Below are 21428 nucleotides of genomic sequence, written 5' to 3' on the forward strand. Positions count from 1 at the left end.
TTTTTTTTTTTTTTTTTAACAAACAGGGTCTCATTGTATCCCCAGAATGGAGTGCAGTGGTATGATCATAACTCACTGCAGCCTTGGACTCCTATGCTCAAGCAATCCTCCCACCTCAGCTTCCCGAGTAGCTGGGACTATCGGCATGCATCACCACACCAGATAATTTTTAAAAACTTTTATAGAGACAGGGGTCTCACTGTCTACACACTCTGGTCTGGAATTCCTAGTCTCAAGGTCTCAAGCAGTCCTCTCACCTTGGCCTTCTAAAGCACTGAGATTACAGGTGTGAGCCACCTTTTTTCATAATAAAAAACTTTTTAAAATGAACTTGTATCCACACACACAAAATCTTGTTTATTTGACAAATAAATGGCATGAAAAATAGGAAGAAGGAACCATTGTAAATTAAAAGAGAATTCAAGAGATATGTGTTTGAAACAACACAGGAGAGCTTGACTTCCTCATGTTCTTAGTGTATTTTAGCTCTTGGGGTTTGTAGAGGAGTTGCCTTATATTTCTGTTTGTTGATTTTATTTTTATTTTTATTTTTATTTTATTTTATTTTATTTTTTGAAATGGAGCCTGGCTCCATCGCCCAGGCTGGAGTGCAGTGGCATGATCTTGGCTTACTGCAACGTCTACCTCCTGGGTTCAAGTGATTCTCCCAACTCAGCCACCCCAGTAGCTGGGACTATAAGCATGAACCACCAAGCCCAGCTAGTTTTTGCATTTTAGTAGAGATGGGGTTTCACCGTGTTGGCCAGGCTGATCTTGAACTCTCGACCTCAAGTGATCTGCCTGCCTTGACCTCAGCCTCCCAAAGTGCTGGGGTGACAGGCATGAGCCACTATGCCCAGCCTGTTTCTCGGTTTTAAATCCACATTAGCAGTTTAGAAGGTGATATACAGAGTGTGCTCTTCAGAACTGGCCCTCTCAAGAATTTTTCAGTGCTCCATGAGCTGAGCAGGATAACAGCTCAGCAGGATAAGGGAGAGGGATAGGGAGTAGGAAGTAGGACTGCAGGGTTACAGGGGACACCACCACATTCACCACTACAGATTAATGGTTTCGTGGGCAAATACACTTTGAAAAGTGGTGGTTGAACCAGCTCAAGCTTCATTCTTAATGGCCAGACTTCTTAAAACATTAAGTAACTATAATAATGATGGCAGTGGTAGCCTGTCTGGAGTGGCTGCTGCCATGACGCCAAGGGAGGCGCCGACAGGGCTGCACGCCCCTTGGAGCCAGGGAGCCAAGAACAGATGGGAGCCCTGCCCCCTTTTGACTTGGAAAGGAGGGAGCCCTGCCCTTCAGGGGACAGCTGCAGCTGCCCAGTCGCAGATGTGGAATCCAGTATCCCTGAACTCTCAGGGACCAGGAAGGCCCCCTTCCCCCTGCAGTCTTGGATGTGTCTGCTTCCACTGCTTGGCCTCTCCCCGCTCCTGGTACCTGCTCCAATTTTGGAGCAAAGGTGAGGCCAAGCCCAGGTGCTGTCACAACCTGGCCAGGTGTGCACATGCTCAGGACAGCACTGACACGCCTGCTGCTTCAGCCCCCCTTCAGACTGTGGGCACCTAATGAGCATGGGAGGGAGGCTGAGTGGGGGCTGAGGGCAGCTTGGTGTGGGTCTGCAGGCGCCCCTCAGCATGAACAGCCTGGGTGCCATGGGCACCATGGATGGCAGAGTGATGGCAACAGGAGGCAGACAGGCTCCTGGGCAGAAAAAGGCGGGTATCGGTGAAGCGTCACCTTCAAGCTGGGTATGGCCTGAAGCCTGGTGGCCACACTATCAGTTCCGTTGACTGGAGTGAGAACTTACGGTGTTTTTTTTGGGCCTGCCCATGGCCACCCATGGACCAATCAGCATGCATTTCCTCCCCTCTGAAGCCCGTAAAAACCCCCAGACTCAGCCAGACTCAGACAGACTACTGCACGACCTGCCTGCAGAGAGGAGATACCCACTGTGGGTCTCCCCTCCACTGAGAGCTGGACACTTGACAGGACAACTTGCCTGTGGAAAGGAGCTACCCACTTTGGTCTTGAACTCCTGCCCTCAAGTGATCCTCCCATTTCAGCCTCCCAAAGTATTGGGATAACAGGCATTAGCCACCATGCCTCGCCAGGAGCTACCCACTTTGGGTCTCCTGAGAACTGTTCTGCTGCTCAGTGAAGCTCTTCTCCACCTTGTTCACCCTACAGTTGTCTGCATACCTCATTCTTCCTGGATGCAGGACAAGAACTCAGGACCCACTGAATGGCGGGACTAAAAGAGCTGTAACAGGCTAGGCTTTACAGAGGCTCACTCCTGTAATCCCAGCACTTTGGAAGGCCTATGTGGGTAGATCACTTGAGGTCAGGAGTTCATAGAACCCGGGAGGCGGAGCTTGCAGTGAGCTGAGATCCGGCCACTGCACTCCAGCCTGGGTGACAGAGCAAGACTCCGTCTCAAAAAAAAAAAAAAAAAAAAAAAAAAAAATACAAAAAATTAGCCCAGCATGCTGACAGGCACCTGTAATCCCAGCTACTTGGGAGGCTGAGGCAGAAGAATCGCTTGAACCCGGGGGGTGGAGGTTGCAGTGAGTGGAGAGCACGCCATTGCACTCCAGACTGGGCAACAAGAGCGAAATTCTGTCTCAAAAAAAAAAAAAAAATGCTGTAATATTCATACATCTAAAAGTCAGTCCTTGAACAGCAATTAATATAACATTAATAATCAACAGAAATTCTTCTCATTTACCTAAAGAGTTTAAAAATAATTTTAGGGGCCGGGCGCGGTGGCTCAAGCCTGTAATCCCAGCACTTTGGGAGGCCGAGACGGGTGGATCACGAGGTCAGGAGATCGAGACCATCCTGGCTAACACGGTGAAACCCCGTCTCTACTAAAAAAAAAAAAAAATACAAAAAACTAGCCGGGCGAGGTGGCGGGCGCCTGTAGTCCCAGCTACTCGGGAGGCTGAGGCAGGAGAATGGCGGGAACCCGGGAGGCGGAGCTTGCAGTGAGCTGAGATCCGGCCACTGCACTCCAGCCTGGAGGACAGAGCAAGACTCTGTCTCAAAAAAAAAAAAAAAAATAATAATAATAATAATAATAATTTTAGGCCAGGAGCAGTGAGTCATGCCTGTAATCCCAGCACTTTGGGAGGCCAAGGCGGGTGAAACACCTTGGGTCGGGAGTTCTTGACCAGCCTGACCAACATGGTGAAACCCCATCTATACTAAAAATACAAAATTAGCTGGGCATGGTAGTGCACATCTGTAACCCCAGCTACTTAGGAGGCTGAGGCAGGAGAATCACTTGAACCTGGGATGCGGAGGTTGTAGTGAGCTGAGATCGCCCCACTGTACTCAAGCCCAGGCAACAGAGCAAGACTCTGTCTCAAATAAATAAATAAATAAAAAAATTTAATAATATAATTAATTAATGTATTAATTAATTATTAATTAATAATATAATTAATGTATTAATTAATTATACATTTTCTTCTCTTTTTGAACCTCTTATTGGAAAAATTATCAATAGTCACTGACATAGCATATAGGCAGCATGAAGAAAAACAGAATAATTTACAGAATTTATCCCAATTTTGTAAAATGTATCCTTTCTGGAGAAATAAAAACCTTAATTTGAGGGAGAAGTTACACCAATTACCAAATAAAATTTACTTCAGCAACTCACCCTAGCATCCAGAGCTACCTTCCTGCTGTTAAAAGTGTTAGAATTCAGCCGGGTGTGGTGGCTCACGCCTGTAATTCCAGGGCTTTGGGAGGCCGAGGAGGCAAATCACAAGGTTAGGAGTTTGAGACCAGCCTGGCCAACATGGCGAAACCAAGTCTCTACTAAAAGTACAAAAATTAACCAGGTGTGGTGGCACGTGCCTGTAATCCCAGCTACTCGGGAGGCTGAGGTGGGAGGATCGTTTGAACCGGGGAGGCAGAGGTTGCAGTGAGCTGAGATCATGCCACTGCACTCCAGCCTGGGTGACAGAGTGAGACTCTGGATCAAAAAACAAAAAAACAAAAGAAAAAAAAATGACGGAAAATACCAAGTATTGGTGAGAAGGTAGAACAAACAGAAAGAACGCTCATACAATCAGACGTACAAAAGTGCTTTCTTTATGATCTTATTTACATAAAGTACAAAGACCAGCCAAAACTAATCTATTAGTTTGAAGTCAGCATAGAGGTTATCTCCGTGGGAGGGAGGGTAGTGATTAAAAGGGAACACAAGGAAGTTTGGGAATAGTGATACGGTACTGTTTCTGGATCTTGGTGCTGATGACATAGTTGTTTTCAGTTCATAACAATTCACCAAGCTTTATACTTATGATATGTGCACTTTTATGTATGTATAGTATACTCAATAAAAGTCTTTCTTAAAACTACAATGCAATACCACTTCATACCCAGCAGAATGGCTAAAATAAAAGAGACACAAAATTCAGTTGTCCCTTGGTATCCATGGAGGATTGGTTCCAGGATCTCCCTTGGATACCAAAATCTGCAGATGCTCATGTCCCTGATATAAAGTGGTGTAGTGTTTGCATATAACCTATGACATCCTCCTGTATACTTTAAATCACTCTAGATTACTTATAATGCTTAATGCAATGTAAATGCTGTGTAAATAGTGGTTATACTTTTAAAAAAATTTTTATTGTTTATTGTTGTTTTTTATTGTGTTTTTTCCTGCAAATATTTTCCATCTTCGGTTGGTTGAACTCACATATGTGGAACCCATGGATATGGAGAGCTGACTGTACTAAGTATTGGCAAAGATATACAGCAACAAGTATGCTCACATGAGGAGGGCGTGGTGGTTCACATCTGTAATCCCAGCACTTTGGGAGGCTGAGATGGGAGGATTGTTTGAGGCCAGGAGTTCCAGAACAGCCTGGGTAACATAGCAAGAAAAATAAAAAATAAAAATAAGTCAGGTGTGGTGGTGCATGTCTGTAGTCTCAGCTGCTCGGGAGGCTGAGGCAGGAAGATTGCTTGAGCCCAGGAGGTAAAGTCTGCAGTGAATTGTGATCATGCCACTGCCCTCCAGCCTAGGCAACAGAGCAAAACCTGTCTCTAAAAAAAAAAAAATTTAGAAAAAGAATGCTCAGATATATGGTTGGACACATCTGGTAACTATATATATATATACACACATATAGATATGTAATTTTATTTATATTACACAGGTGTACATACCCAATAGAAATAAGTATATATGATCAACAAAGGACACTTTTTTTTTTTGAGACGGAGTTTCCCTCTTGTTGCCCAAGCTGGAGCACAATGGCGCGATCTCAGCTAACTGCAACTTCCGCCTTCTGGGTTCAAGCAATTCTGCCTCAGCTTCCGTAGTAGCTGGGATTACAGGTGCCCGCCACCATGCCTGGCTGATTTTTTGTATTTTTAGTAGAAACAGGGTTTCACTATATTGGCCAGGCTGGTCTCGAAATCCTGACTTCAGGTGATCCGCCACCTCGGCCTCCCAAAGTGCTGGGATTACAGGTGTGAGCCACTGCGCCCAGCCTAAAACACACACTTAAGAATATTAAGAGCAGCAGTATCCCTAATAACCAAAGCTGGAAGCTGCCCAAATGTCCATCAATGGTAGAATGAATAAATTGTGGCATATACACATGATGGAATGCTAAGTATCAATGAGAATGAACAAATGACAGCTGCATAAAACCACATAGGTGAACTTCACAAACTTAAAGTTGAGAATCTAGATGTCAAAACATAGTGTTCTGTCCCAGAGCGGTGCCTCATGCCTGTAATCCCAGCACTTTCAGAGGGTGAGGCAGGCGGATCACCTGAGGTCTGGAGTTTGAGACCAGCCTGGTCAACATGGAGAAATCCCGTCTCTACTAGAAATACAAAATTAGGGCCTGGTGGGATTGCTCACGGCTGTAATCCCAGCACCTGGGGAAGCCGAGGCAGGCAGATCACCTGAGGTCGGGAGTTTGAGACCAGCTTGACCAACACCGAAAAACCCCGTCTCTAGTAAAAATACAAAAATTAGCTAGATTTGGTGGTGCATGCCTGTAATCCCAGCTACTCTGGAGAATTGTTTGAAACTGGGAGGTGGAGGTTGCGGTGAGCGAGATCGCGCTATTGCACTCCAGCCTGGGCAACAAGAACGAGACTCCATCGCAAAAAAAAAAAAAAATTAGCCGGATGTGGTGGCGCATGCCTGTAATCCCAGCTACTCGAGAGGTTGAGACAGGAGAATCGTTTGAACCCGAGAGACAGAGATTGCAGTGAGCCAAGATCGTGCCATTGCACTCCAACCTAGGCAACAAGAGGGAAACTCCATCTCAAAAAAAAAAAAAAAAAAAAGTGCCCTTTGATCTGAGATCCAGTCTGATTTAAACATTACCTGAATGCTATCTTGTTTCTTTGGGTCACTGTTTTTTCTTTTTTCTGCCAGGGCTTTCAGGAAGACTGTAACTATTAAAAAGGGAAGTTCTTTGTTGCTTCTTTCAGCACTGTGAACATAATATACATAAATGTTCTAGAACAGCCTAGTGACACAGCATTAAGCTACATCATTAGTGTGCAGTAGTTAACTAGTTTGGAAAAATAGTCCGAAACGCAGCATTGCAATAGCATATGGCTTTTACCTCATTTAGATGAATCATTAACCCAGCCACTCTGTGGTACAGGGTATTTGACTAACCTTGTAAACCAAGTCAGGGAGCAAATGCAGAGGCTGTGGTTGCCTTCCTCCCTGAAGGAACAAGGAAGTGAAATGATTTGGTGAAGAGTTCCCAACACCAAGTGTCCCCTGTTCAGCTTTTGATTCTCATCACTAAATGTGTCTTTTCTCTGATTTCGAAGGGAAGAAACACCTTCAGAGAGGATTTTTTAAGTGACTGTAAAGAAATGTCAAACCAAAATATCCTATTCCCCTGTCAATTAACCCATGGGAAAATTTCAGGGGAGTTGGAACAAGCTGTTGGTTTATCTACCACCAGATGTCGACAAATAATCTAATGAAAGTTCACGTTTTATCTTTTTGTGTTAAGCACTTCCGCGCTCACTCTTTTTTTTTTTTTTTTTTTTTTTTTTTTTTTTGAGATGGAGTCTTGCTCTGTCACCCAGGCTGGAATGCAGTGGTGCATCTCGGCTCACTGCAACCTCCACCTCCCTGGTTCAAGTGATTCTCCTGCCTCAGCCTCCTCAGCCTCCTGAGGAGCATCATTTAGCGATGAGCTCTTACTCAGCCAGAAGGGGGCGTGCAGAAACAGCAACCGAACATTTTGATTAAGTCTGAGATCTGTTTAAATCCCATCTATGGCTGCCAGATTAAGCTAGCTGAAGTTAGAGTGAGACTTCCTCGAAGACTTTGAGCAGCTCTCCACCGCTTAATGTATTAGGTGCAAACTCTCAGAAATTCAAGCTTAGCTCAAAATAATTATTTCAGTTAAGGATGATGGTGTATTTTGGTCTCTGTTGGAAAAGTCTGAAATCAGATACTGTATATTGTAGCAGTGTGAGTAGTGGGAGCTATGGCAATTTTTTTGTTTCTTTCTTTATTTCTTTGAGACAGGGTCTCACTCTGTCGCCCAGGCTGGAGTGCAACCGCACTTTCTTGGCTCACTGCAATCTCCGCCTCCCGGGTTCAAGTGATTCTCCTGCCTCAGCCTCCCCAGTAGCAGGGATTACAGACACACACCACTATGCCTGGCTAATTTTTGTATTTTTAGTAGAGATGGTGTTTCACCATGTTGGCCAAGCTGTTGAACTCCTGACCTCAGGTGATTCACCCTCCTCGGCCTCCCAAAGTGCTGGGATTACAGGCATGAGCCACCGTGCCTGGCCAATTTTTTTGTTTAGTGACCTCATTTCCTCCATCTCCTTGCCATTGTCAAAAAGTACATTACTCTTGAAGGCAGGTCTTATGAGAACAAAGCAAAGAGAGCTTTGCATTGGTAAATACCGAACACCCCAAATGGTGCTCTCCAGTATTTAAATTTAAGCAATTATTTGCACCTATTCTTAATACTCATCCCTAGGCCTTGTAAAGTAACTAGAATATTTTCAAGGACTATCACGTTTTTCAAGTAACGTTGAGAAAAAAGTCACGGATTAAAGATCCTCATCTACACATACCTATACAGTCCCAGCTGCTTGAAAGGCTGCAGTGGGAGGATTGCTTGAAGCCAGGAGTTCAAGACTCGACTGGGCAACAAAGCAAGAACCACCCCCCCAACCATCTCAACAAAAAACAATTTAAAGTAATTCTTATCTGTATTTTAAAACATTTTAAATTTAAATTAAATTTTTACAATTATATGTATTTTAAAATTAAAATACATATAAAAATCATCTGTAGGCTGGGTGTGGTGGCTTACGCCTATAATCCCAGCACTTTGGGAGACCGAGGTGGGTGGATCACCTGAGGTCGGGAGTTCGAGAGCAGCCTGACCAACGTGGAGAAATCCCATCTCTACTAAAAATACAAAAATTAGCCGGGCATGGTGGTGCATACCTGTAATCCCAGCTACTAGGGAGGCTAAGGCAGAAGAATTGCTTGAACCTGGGAGGCAGAAGTTGCAGTGAGCCAAGATCGTGCCACTGTACTCCATCCAGGGTGACAGAGCAAGACTCCATCTCAAAAAATAATAAAATAAAATAAAATAAAATGCCTCCTAAAAGTAATAAGCAAGGAAAAATCCAACAGAAAAATAGGCCAATAATAGGAAAAGGAAATTCATAGAAGAGGAAACAGGAGAAAGCCCTCAGTCTCACTAGAAGTCAGGAAAAATGCAATGAATTCATGGACATAAATACATTGATGTGAAGGTATAAAAATACACAATTTATGAGTGGTTGAAGGGTTAAGGAGAGAGTAATGGGACTGGGATTGAAAGTCAAAGGAGGCTTCAACTGTAATTGCAGTGCTTAATGTCTTTTATTAAAGTATATTGCCGGGTACAGTGGCTCACCCCTGTAATCCCAGCACTTTGGGAGGCCTAGGCAGGCAGATCACCTGAGGTCGGGAGTTCGAGAGCAGCCTGACCAACACGAAGAAACCCTGTCTGTACTAAAAATACAAAATTAGCTAGGCATGGTGGCACGTGCCTATAATCCCAGCTACTTGGGAGACCAAGTCAGGAGAATAGCTTGAACCTGGGAGGCAGAGGTTGCAGTGAGCTGAGACTGCGCTATTGCACTCCAGCCTGAGCAGCAAGAGCAAACCTCCGTCTCCCCACCACGCCCCCACCAAAAAAAAAAAAAAAAAATATATATATATATATATATGTTAGGCTGGGGCTGGGTACGGTGGCTCACGCCTGTAATCCCAGCATTTTGGGAGGCCGAGGTGGGTGAATCACCTGAAGTCAGAAGTTTGAGACCAGCCTTGCCAACATGGTGAAACCCAGTCCCTACTAAAAATACAAAAATAAGACGGGTGTAGTGGCACATGCTTGTAATCCCAGCTACCTGGGAGACTGAGGCAGGAGAATTGCTTGAACCCAAGAGGTGGAGGTTCTAGTGAGCCAAGATCACACCACTGCACTCCAGTCTGGGTGAGACAGCAAGACTTTGTCTCAAAAAAAAAAAAAAAAAGAGAAAGAAAATTAGGATTTAAGGTGAAAGTGACAAAATGGTAAGAGTTATCACACTTCAGTAGTGTCTTTTGGTGAACACATATTTGCATTTCTGTTGGGTATGTACCTAGGAGTAGATTCGCTAGGTGATAGAATATGCACATGTTCTAGTAATGTTCTGTTTCTTAATCTATTTTTTTTTTTTGAAACAGGGTCTTGCTCTGTTGCCCAGGCTACAGTGCAGTGACATGATCATGGCCCACTGCAGCCTCAACCTCCTGGGCTCAATCAATCCTCCCACCTCAGCCTCCCAAGTAGCTGGGATTACAGGTATGCACCACCATGCCCAGCTAACTTTTTGATTTTTTTCTAGAGACAGGGTCTTGCCATGTTGCCTGGGCAGGCTATTTTTAATTTTAAACTTACTAATCAAGTGAAGTCAAAAGTTATTCAATGGCGGGCCAGGCACAGTGGCTCATGCCTGTAATTCCAACACTCTGGGAGACCGAGGTGGGTGGATCACCTGAGGTCAGGAGTTCAAGAACAGCCTGGCCAACATGGTGAAACCCTGTCTCTACTAAAAATACGAAAATTAGCCGGGTGTGGTGGTGTGCGCCTGTAGTCCCAGCTACTCGGGAGGCTGAGGCAGGAGAATCACTTGAACCCGGGAGGTGGAGGTTGCAGTGAGCTGAGATTGTGCCACTGCACTCCAGCCTGGGTGACAGAGTAAGACTCTGTCTCAAAAAAAGAAAAAAAAAAAAGGTTATTCAGTGACAAGGATTGTGATGCTGAGGCAGGAAATGCTAGTGAAGTAGGTAGGAAAGGAGCAAGGGAGGTGGAATGCAATTAATGTTAGTAGATCGCCTGGCCCTGCAAAATGGACGTGTGGGCTTTTACAAGACACGGATATTTTCATATAAACTCTAGATGCTTTGTTACTGGGGACCAACTTGAGAAAAAGGGAAATGTCTCCATACAACGTTAACAAGGGAAACTCACTATGTAGCCAAAACAGGGAGGAAAACAAGAACTTGTAAAAGATCATGTGTTACTAAGTCAGTTCATTCATTTATTCAACTATTCAATCAGCATAAACTCCCAGCACTGTGCGGGAGGTCAAGAACATGGCGATAAATGAGGTCGATAAACAGTACCGCAAGCCACCCCCAGGTCAAGTCTTCTCCTGGTTGGGTGCTGCCATCTCAAAGGAAAGGTGGGGCTGAGAAGGCTGTACCCGCTCCAAGCCTACCTCCCACCCCTTCTCAGCCCCACTAATAGTAATACCACTTTCCCTTCCTCTTCAATTCTCTACCTTCTACCCATGGGGCTTGGCTCCTCCCATCCTCCCATTCACCTTCCCCCAATTACCAAGATAGTCTTCAAACAGTAATAATCCCAAGCAATCTACTTCTGAGGCTGAGTTTTGCAAATAATTCTATGGGAGCGAGGCAGGGGGTGATTTCCAGGACCCGAGGAAGCAAGAATGGGGCCTATTTGTGGAATGAGCAAATTGAATGAATAGTCACACTTTGGTTGTATCTCTTAAGCAAAATAACCTATAATTAGAATTTTAATAGGCCAGAAATTAAAGGAGGTGTACAAGGCAGGGCAGAAAGGAGGAGCAAGGACCCTTCAATTCCCATCCTCCAAAGTGGTTACAATCCTGCTGTCTAAGGTCCAGATTACTTGGGTTCAACCCGGCTTTTCCATTTGTCACTTGAGTGACCTAGGACAGATCCTTTCAGATACCTCTCTGTACCTCTTTCCTTATTCATAAGGTTGGAGGAATAGTTATTTCACAAGGTTACAAAGATAAAGCCCTGGGAGCAGCACCTCGCATGTAACGAATGCTCCGTGTGTTAGCTGGACACGTGATCTGGGGCGCCTCTGCCACTGTGACAGTTGGGACAGGCCTGCCCACTCCCCCAGCTCTCTGCTCCTTGTGTTAGCTGGACGCGTGATCTGGGGCCCCTCTGCCACTGTGACAGTCAGGACAGGCCTGCCCACTCCCCCAGCTCTCTTCTGCAGCTCTATTCCTGGTGGCCCGTGGGTAGCTCTTGGACAAAACTCAACATACCCAGTCTCCCAAGACTAGCAACAATTCCTAGTTACAACAGTTTAAATTCATATGAAGCTGAAACAGGAAGTCTGCGTCAAAGGAACAAATCTGCCAAGGTTTCCCTGGTCCAATTGTAGATCACCTCTGAGGTTATTACACAGAGTACTTTTATTCCTCTCTTCTAAACTTTCTGCTTCTAGATGAGGCCTAGGGAACCTACTGCTGCATTATAAAGCCCATTTCAGTGCCTTTCTGCATCCCTTGGCAACCCTCCTAGAATGTGGAAGCAGCTCATTTAAAAATAGAACGCTTTTTTTTCTTTGGTCCTTCTACACTTAGTAGACAGTGTACTAAGTGGAAAAATTGTCATCCTAGTCTTTCCTCCCATTTTCTTCCCTTTTTTCTGCCCCTCCTCTTTTCTTCTCCACTTTTTTTTTTCTTTTCTTTTTTCCTCTGCTTCTTTAAATCCCTCCCTGTGGGTCAGAATCGAGCTCATTCTGTTCTGGACTTCATTTTGTTCTGAACTATATAGACACAAGCCTAGGAAATGGTAGTTTCTTTTCCGAACTTGGTGCATGGCTGAAAAATGAGACAGAAGAGGTTCCTGGGCAAAGAACAGGAAATGAAGAGAAAAGGAACTGGCTCTGGGAAGGGGCTTAGAGACATTTCCCAAGCTGATTAGTTCGTTACTAGCAATTACTATTCAGCCTCCCACGAGTGGCCAGTCTTAGATTCTCTTAGGATAAAATTCATAATGCTAGATCCAAGCATTTACCTGGTCTTCAATGCAGTGTATTTTATCTCTGGATTTCTTTTCTCTCCTTCTTTCTCTCTCTCTCTCTCTCTTTCTTTTTTTCAGAGTCTCAATCTGTTGCCCAAGCTGGAGTACAGTGGTGAGATCTTGACTCACCACAACCTCCGTCTCCCAAGTTCAAGCGATTCTTCTGCCTCAGCCTCCTGAGTAGCTGGGACTACAGGCATACACCACCACACCGGGCTAATTTTTGTATTTTTAGTAAAGACGAAGTTTCACCATGTTGGCCAGGCTGGTCTCAAACTCCTGACCTCAAGCAATCTGCTCGCCTCAGCCTCCCAAAGTGCTGGGATTACAGGTGTGAGCCACCGCGCCTGGCCTTATCTCTGGATTTCTAGCCAGAGCCAACATCAACTTCTTTTTTATTATTTATTGTTAAGTACGTGTCTGATGTTAGCTCCACATATGATTTATTTTGTTGGTTGTTATTTTCTGAGTCATAAAAGGAGGGGTTCCAGTGTTCAGGAAGTCCAAAATGAATGAAATTTGCTTGACTGCTTAGCAACCTCCTATCTAAAAATCAATCTTTTGAGCCGGGTGTGGTGGCTCTTGCCTGTAGTAGTCCCAGCTGCTCAGGAAGCTGAGGAGGGAGGATCCTTTGAGCCTAGGAGTTCGAGGCTGTAATGAGTCATAATCATGCCAGTGCACTCCAGCCTGCGTGACAAAGCAAGACCCCCTTTCAATAACCAATCAATCAATCAATCTTTTTGTGGTTATGCCCAAGGACCAGGTACAGGATAGGAGGTTGCCCTGAAGCTACAGATACCCCATTTTATGTTGGCTATGGACAGGCTATGAATAATATTTACGAGGAATGAAAATAGTTTTAGTTAAAAAAAAAATTTAAATATGTCTTCTTCTTTGGACTGTCATACTTTTAGTTTTTAACCATAGTTTATTTTGTGTAGGTTGATGTGAGGAACACCTTTAAAAAAGTGTTAACTCTGTGGTTAAAAAAAAATCAAAATTGTCATTCAGCTTCTTAATTTCCTAAATTAGCCTCTGAATTTGATTGATTGGCTTCAGTTCAGCTGAAAACTGAACTGAATCTTTGCCAATTCAGACAGCAGTATTGTGACTTGATATCTTTTTTTTTTTTTTTTTTTTTTTCTGAGACAAGGTCTCACTCTGTCACCCAGGCTGGAGTACGGTAGGGTGATCATAGCTCACTGTAGCATTTGCCTCCCAGGCTCAGGTGATCCTCCCACCACAGCCTCCCAAGTAGCTGGGACTACAGGTGCACAACAAAGCCCAGTAAATTTTTTTGTAGAGATGGGGTTTCACCACATTACCCAGGCTGGTCTTGAACTCCTGGACTCAAGTGATCTGTCTGCCTCGCCCTCTCAAAGTGCTGGGATTGCAGGCATGAGCCACCGTGCCCAGCTGACCTCTTCATTATTTATGGAGTCTATGCCCCTGGGTGTATTAGGGTGCTCATTTCAAACAATCAAAAGGAATTATTTGATTCCTTTCATAATTACCCCAGTCTTGAGAAGACTAAGAAAAAAATAGTTTGTTCCACAAGTGTGAAGAAGAAATTCTGAAATTAGAAGGAAAATTTGCATGAATGCCTTTTGTATCTGCCTCTTTACATTTTGGTAAATTTCAGCAATCAGCTGGGTGCAGTGGCTCATGCCTGTAATCCCAGCACTTTGGGAGGGCGAGGCAGGCAGATCACTTGAGTCTAGAAGTTCAAGACCAGCCTGGGTAATGTGGTGAAACCCCATCTCTACAAAAAATTTTACTGGGCTTTGTTGGGTAGATCACTTGAAATTAGGAGTTCAAGGGCAGCCCAGCCAACATGGTAAAACTCTGTCTCTAGTAAAAATACAAAAATTAGCCAGGTGTGGTGGCGTGCGCCGGTAATCCCAGCTACTAGGGAGGCCGAGGCAGGAGAATCGCTTGAACCTGGGAAGCAGAGGTTGCTGTGAGCGGAGATCGCGCCATTGCACTCCACCCTGGGCAATAAGAGCGAAACTCTGTCTCAAAAAAAAAAAAAAAAAAAAAATCAGCAATCAGAAGAAAATGTCCGCCTACTCTACATTACATCTACTTTCTCAGGTTCCTTCTCCCTTAATGGTTGCTCCTTCTCCCAGACCTCTTATCCTTGGGGTGCCCCAGGGCTCCTTCCTTGACCTTGGTCATTATCTGCTTTCATTTGCTCTGTTATCTCATTGATTTGGGGGATTTTACATTTCTTTCAGGAACGCCAGAGTATTCAAGAGTGAAGCAACAAGATGTTTCCTACTCTGAAACGGCTCAGTTAAACAAACAAACAAAAGCGTGTATAAATAGACAAATATGGCTGGGCGTGGTGGCTCATGCCTGTAATACCAGCACTTTTGGAGGCCAGAGCGAGAGGATCGCATGAGCCCAGGAGTTTGAAACTAGTCTGGGCAACAAAGTGAGAACCTGTCTCTATTTTTATTTTTAAAAGATAGAGAAATATAGAGCTAATATGGCAAAATGTTAATAATTGTTGAATGAAGGTAGAAGGTATATGTACTAAATGTATGTGCATTTGTGTATGTTTGAAAACATTCATATTAAAAGGATGGAAAAAAGTGAGTAACTATTATCTGTCTACATACTTACAACTCCCAAATTATGTCTCCTGCTCAGACCTCTCTCCTGAACTCCAGATTCACATATCTACAGCCCACTTATGGCCCCATTTGGATGTCAAAGCAGTGTATCCAAAACTGAGCTCCTGATCTACCCTCAAGCCTGCTGCATCAGCAGCTTTCCCACCTCAGCTGATGACAACTCCATTTTTTGTAGTTGTTCAGGCTTCAAACCCTGGAGTCACTTTGACTCTTCTCTTTCTCTCCCAGTCCACATCCTATCCCTCTGTAAATTCTGTTGGTTCTGTTTGCAGACCTCATCCAGAATGTGATCCCTTTTTATCGCTGCCACTCTACATGCTGGTTTGAACCACTCCCAGCTCTAGCCTGGATCATAACAGTAGGCTCCCACCTGTCCCACCTGGTCTCCTTGTTTTGTCTTGTCCCCTTCAGTCTATTCTCAACAGGGAAGCCAGAGAGATCCCCCCACTTTTTTTTTTTTTGAGACAGAGTCTCACTCTGTCACCCAGGCTGGAGTGCAGTGGTGCAATCTCAGCTCGCTGCAACCTCCGCCTCTTGGGTTCCCCCCATTCTCCTGTCTCAGCCTCCTGAGTATCTGGAACCACAGGCGCCTGCCACCATGCCCGGCTAATTTGTTGGGTTTTTTTGTTTTTGTTTTTGTTTTGTATTTTTAGTAGAGACGGAGTTTCACCATGTTAGCCAGGATGGTCTCGATCTCCTGACTTCGTGATCCGCCTGCCTCAGCCTCGCAAAGTGTTGGGATTACAGGCGTCAGCCACAGCGCCTGGACCCTTTTTTTTCCTTTTTTTTTTTTTTTTTTAAGACATTATCTTGCTCTGTCACCCGGGCTGGAGTGCAATGGCATGATCTTGGCTCCCTGCAACCTCCACCTCCCGGGTTCAAGCGATTCTCCTTTCTCTTGCCTCAGCCTCCCAAGTAGCTGGGATTACAGGCGCTGCCACCATACCCAGCTAATTTTTGTATTTTCAGTACAGATGGGGTATCACCATGTTGGCCTGGCTGGTCTCGATTTCCTGACCTCAGGTGATCCACCCGCCTAGGCCTCACAAAGTGCTGGGATTACAGGCATGAGCCACCACTCCTGGCCCACAGAGACCCTTTAAAATGAAAGCCAAATTGAGTTCCTCTCTGCTTAAAAGTGCTTTGTTCAGAGGAAGCAAGGAAATAGTGGAAACTGAAATCCTTCAACAGCCCCAGGCCCTACCCAATTTCCTTGACCTTCCCACCTGGCCGACTATGCAGTCACTTTGGCCTCTTTGCTGTTTCCGGAATAAGCCACTATACTGCTTTCTTGGGACTCGGTGCAGCTGTTAACACTTCCTGGAATGTTCTTCCCCTAAACATTTACACCGTTTGCTTAAAATTAATTCCTAACAAAGTCTACCCTTAAGATTGCAATTTGCTTCTCCACACATGCCAGATCCACCTAACCTTGATTTTATTTCACTATAGTGCTCACCACCTTCTAACACATTACCTGATTTCCTTATGCATTATGTTTCTCGTCTGTCTCCTTCACTTGAAGATCAGCTTGGTGAGGATAGGGATGTTTTACTTGCTGTTACATATCATGTTCCTAGAACAGTACTCAGCTCAGTGTGGGGCCTGGCATGCAATATCTGTGAAATGAATGAATAGGTACACTTTGGTTGTATCTCTTTAGCAGAAGGACTTATAATGATAACGTTTATAGGTCAGAAATGAAACTTGGCTAGGTGCAGTGGCTCATGCCTATAACCCCAGGATTTTGGGAGGCTGAGGTGGGAGGATGGCTTGAGGCCAGGAGTTTGAGACCAGCCTGAACAACATAGTGAAACTTCATTTCTACAGAAAAATCAAAACATTAGCCAGGTGTGGTGGTACACGCCTGTAGTCCCAGCTAACTTGGGAGGCTGAGGTGGGCGAATTGCTTGGGCCTGGGAGGTCGTGGCTGCAGTGAACTGTGATCACACCACTGCACTCCAGCCTGGCCAACAGAGTGAGACCCTGTCTCAAAAAACAAAACAAAACAAAAGCAAAAACAAACAAACAAAAAAATTAGGCTGGGCGCGGTGGCTCATGCCTGTAATCCCAGTACTTTGGGAGGCCAAGGCAGGTGGATCACGAGGACAGGAGATCGAGACCATCCTGGCGAACATGGTGAAACCTCGTCTCTACTAAAAATACAAAAAAATTCGCCTGCTGTGGTGGTGGGCACCTGTAGTCCCAGCTACTCGGGAGGCTGAGGCAGGAGAATGACGTGAACCTGGGGGGCGGAGCTTGCAATGAGTGGAGATCGCACCACTGCATTCCAGCCTGGGCGACAGAGCGAGACTCTGTCTCAAAAAAATAAATAAAAAATTAAAAAATTAAACTTGGGCCGGGCGCGGTGGCTCAAGCCTGTAATCCCAGCACTTTGGGAGGCCAAGACGGGCAGATCACGAGGTCAGGAGATCGAGACCATCCTGGCTAACACGGTGAAACCCCGTCTCTACTAAAAAATACAAAAGACTAGCCGGGCGCGGTGGCGGGCGCCTGTAGTCCCAGCTACTCGGGAGGCTGAGGCAGGAGAATGGCGTAAACCCGGGAGGTGGAGCTTGCAGTGAGCTGAGATCCGGCCACTGCACTCCAGTCTGGGTGACAGAGCGAGACTCTGTCTCAAAAAAAAAAAAAAAAAAAAAAATTAAACTTGGCTGGGCATGGTGGTTCACACCTGTAATCCCAGGACTTTGAGAGACTGAGGCACGAGGACCTCTTGAGCTCAGGAATCAAGACAAACCTGGGCAACATAGCAAGACCCTGTCTCTAAAAATATATATATATATATATATTTTTTTTTTTTGAAAGAAAAGAAATTAAACTTAACCCAAAACTTTTTTTTTTGAAACAGAATCTTGCTCTGTCTCCCAGGCTGGAGGACAGTGGTGCAATTTTGCCTTACTGTAACCTATACCTCCTGGGTTCAAGCGATCCTCCTACCTCAGCCTCCTGAGTACGTGGGACTACAGGTGCATGCCATCAGGCCCAGCTAAATTTTTGTATTTTTAGTAGAGACGGGGTTTCACCATGTTGGCCATGCTAGTCTCAAACTCCTGACCTCAAGTGATCCGCCCGCCTCAGCCTCCCAAAGTGCTGGGATTACAGGCAGGAGCCACCACGCCTGGCCTCAAAACTATTTTTTTTTAACAGAAAAGATTGTTTGCACTCAGATTAGGACTTAATCCACAGGAGTCATTTCACTCTCAGAGGTGCGAAACACTGCCCAAAGGTACTTGGCCCCACACCAAAACAGCAGCTGCAGCCAAGCCTCAATGAAGACAGTGCTTACTGTTCCAACAGTGAAACACCATCACAGGCATCACACTAGCCAGGAGAGCTAACGACTGCTGGATAAAACTTTTAAAATCCAGAATCCTGAACTATACTTTCCTTTCACTCCAGTTTGTTCTAATTTTTTTTTTTTTTTACTACAGTGGTACCAAGCTGTCTGTGAATGGCCTCTTTTGTGAATGATTTCATTGTTCTTTTTATTCTGTTTGTTGCAATTCTTGGAACTCCTGTCAATTCAGCTGTTTCATTGAAACTTTGTACTTCCTTAAAGGAAAATGACACAACTCAATATATTAGAATCAGTGTGGGTTAAAATCAGAATAAGAATAATCTCCCTTTGACCTGGCAAAATTTAAACAAGTGTCCTATGGGATATGAAGACGTATCTTTGACATCCACTTTTTTTTTTTTTTTTTTTTTTTGAGACAGAGTCTCACTCTGTCACCTAGGCTGGAGTGCAGTGGTGGGATCTCAGCTCACTGCAACCTCTGCTTCTTGGGTTTAAGCAATTCTTGTGCCTCAGCCTCCCAAGTAGCTGTGATTACAGGCACACGCCAGCACGCCTGGCTAATTTTTGTATTTTTAGTAGAGACAGGGTTTCACCATGTTGGCCAGGCTGGTCTTGAACTCTTGACCTCAAATGATCTGCCTTCCTCAACCTCCCAAAGTGCTAGGATTACAGGAGTGAGTCACGGTTCCCGGCCATGAAACCCACTGTCATTAACACTCACCCACATCCTCTACGTTCCATGGCAAGCCAGGTTCTTCCTAAATGTTGTTAGCCCCTCAGACTAGTATGAAAAATTACTTTTTGACAATATAGTAGATTTCTCCCAACCTTTCTTGGCTGACTTCTTAAAAAGCAGGAAGAGCTATTTATGTAATGCAACATAATTATTTTCTATAGCAATTCTGCTGGTAAAAATAGCCTATTCTAGAAGGTAGCTCCTCTTTTTTTCTAGCTTGACCATATTTATAGACATGTTAAATGCCTTTCTTAGTGTCTCAATAATAAATCTTATAGTTGGCCGGGTGCGGTGGCTCACGCCTGTAATCCCAGCACTTTGGGAGGCCGAGGCGGGCGGATCACAAGGTCAGGAGATCGAGACCACGGTGAAACCCCGTCTCTACTAAAAATACAAAAAATTAGCCGGGTGCGGTGGCGGGCGCCTATAGTCCCAGCTACTCGGGAGGCTGAGGCAGGAGAATGGCCTGAACCCAGGAGACGGAGCTTGCAGTGAGCCGAGATCGTGCCACTGCACTCCAGCCTGGGGGACAGAGCGAGACTCTGTCTCAAAAAAAAAAAAAAAAAAAAAAAAAAAAAAAATCTTATAGTTGTATTTATTTATTTATTTTTGAGACAGGGACTTACTCTGTCACCCAGGCTGGAGTGCAGTGCTGCGGTCACAGTTCACTGCAGTCTTTACTTCCTGGGTTCAAGCGGTCCTCCCACTTCAGCCTTCCTGCCACCACCACACCTGGCTAATTTTTGTATTTTTTGTAGAAACAGAGTTTTGCCATGTTGCCCAGGCTGATGTTGAAATCCTGGCCTCAAGCAATCCACCCACTTCCCAAAGAGCTGGGATTACAGGCATGAGCCACCATACCTGGCCAATCTCGTAGCTTTCAATGGATGAAAAGCCAATGGTTCATAAGTTCATCTGATCCTTTTTACTCCCTCTCCTCCCTTTTGTTGGTGTATGAAAATTGGTAAATTCAGAGAGAAAAGACAACTAATATAAGGCACTAAATGGAAATGAAAGTAAGTTGAACAAAGGATTAAAAAAAAAAAAAAAGACTGATTCCTGAAAGAGAGAATGATAGAGCTAATGTGCCAAAATATGAGCAATTGGTGAATTGGGCAACAGGTATCAGAGAGCTTTTGTAGAATTCTTGTAGCTTTTCTGTAAGTTTGAATTACTTAAAAATAAAGAGTTAAAAACATGTCTGATCTTTTTGGGCTAAGTATTAGTAAATAAGGCATCCACATCTGGTAGCTGCTGGGGATACAATGACGAATGATGTACAGATCTTGTCCACATATTATTCACAATCTAGAAGGAGAGAGAGACATGTAAATAAATGTCTCAAGATTATGAAGTGGGGATCCTTCGTTTCAGCATCCACTGTGGCACCAGTGAACAGATAATCAGTTTAACAAAGTCAGCTGAAGCTAACAGTCCTCTCTGCCTAGGAGGAATTTTCGAAGGGAATGGGAAAAAACCTGTTTTACAATTCTTAGACTCCTCAGTTCTATCAAGGCTATAGAAAGGGGAGAGAGCCCAGTCCCTGAGGGAGGAGAGCTGGAATGCCACCTTCTTAATCCCACACTTGTAGAACAATGCCAAGAGGATACCTTGGAGAACCTAAAATGTGTTTCTTCAGAGGGGACAAACAGAAAACCAAAAATAAAATGGCAGGTGTAAACCCTATCTTATTATTGAAAATAAATAGTCTAAAGACAGCAATTAAAATACAGAATTTGGGCCGGGCGCGGTGGCTCACGCCTGCAATTCCAGCACTTTGGGAGGCCAAGGCAGGTGGATCACCTGAGGTCAGGAGTTTGAGACCAGCCTGGCCAACATGGTGAAACCCTGTCTCTACTAAAAATACAAAAATTAGCTGGGCATGGTGGCAGGTGCCTGTAATCCCAGCTACTCGGGAGGCTGAGGCGGGAGAATCTCTTGAACCAGAGAGGCGGAGGTTGCAGTGAGTCGAGACTGCGCCATTGCACTCCAGCCTGAGGGACAAGAGTGAGACTTCGTCTCAAAAAAAAAAACCAACCAAACAAACAAATAAACAAAAAACACAGAATTTGGTCTGGGTGTGGTGGCTCAGGCCTGTAATCCCAGTGTTTTGGGAGACTGAGGCAGGAATATCGCTTGAGGCCAGAAATTTGAGGTTATGGTGAGCGCTGATTGCCCACTGCACTCCAGCCTGGGTGACAGAGTAAGACCCTGTCTCTCAAATAGTAGATAGGGAAAGGGTAGACCCTGTCTATTATTTTCAACCTGTACCAGGAAAAGAGAAACCCCACTGAATAAAAATGCTGACATTTTATGGATATTGGTAGTATTAAAGAA

At 44.7% G+C, this 21428-nt stretch overlaps 1 non-coding gene across 1 annotated transcript; it reads right to left on the reverse strand.

Annotated features, from left to right (window-relative positions):
* Positions 1 to 18209: 18209 nt before the first annotated feature.
* Positions 18210 to 18406, reverse strand: LOC126934533 (small nucleolar RNA SNORA74). Its single transcript, XR_007718998.1, has one exon. It is a non-coding gene; the product is annotated as a small nucleolar RNA SNORA74 (small nucleolar RNA).
* Between the last annotated feature and the right edge of the window lie 3022 nt (positions 18407 to 21428).

This window comes from Macaca thibetana, chromosome 13, assembly GCF_024542745.1.
Source record: "Macaca thibetana thibetana isolate TM-01 chromosome 13, ASM2454274v1, whole genome shotgun sequence".
Lineage (NCBI taxonomy): Eukaryota > Metazoa > Chordata > Mammalia > Primates > Cercopithecidae > Macaca > Macaca thibetana.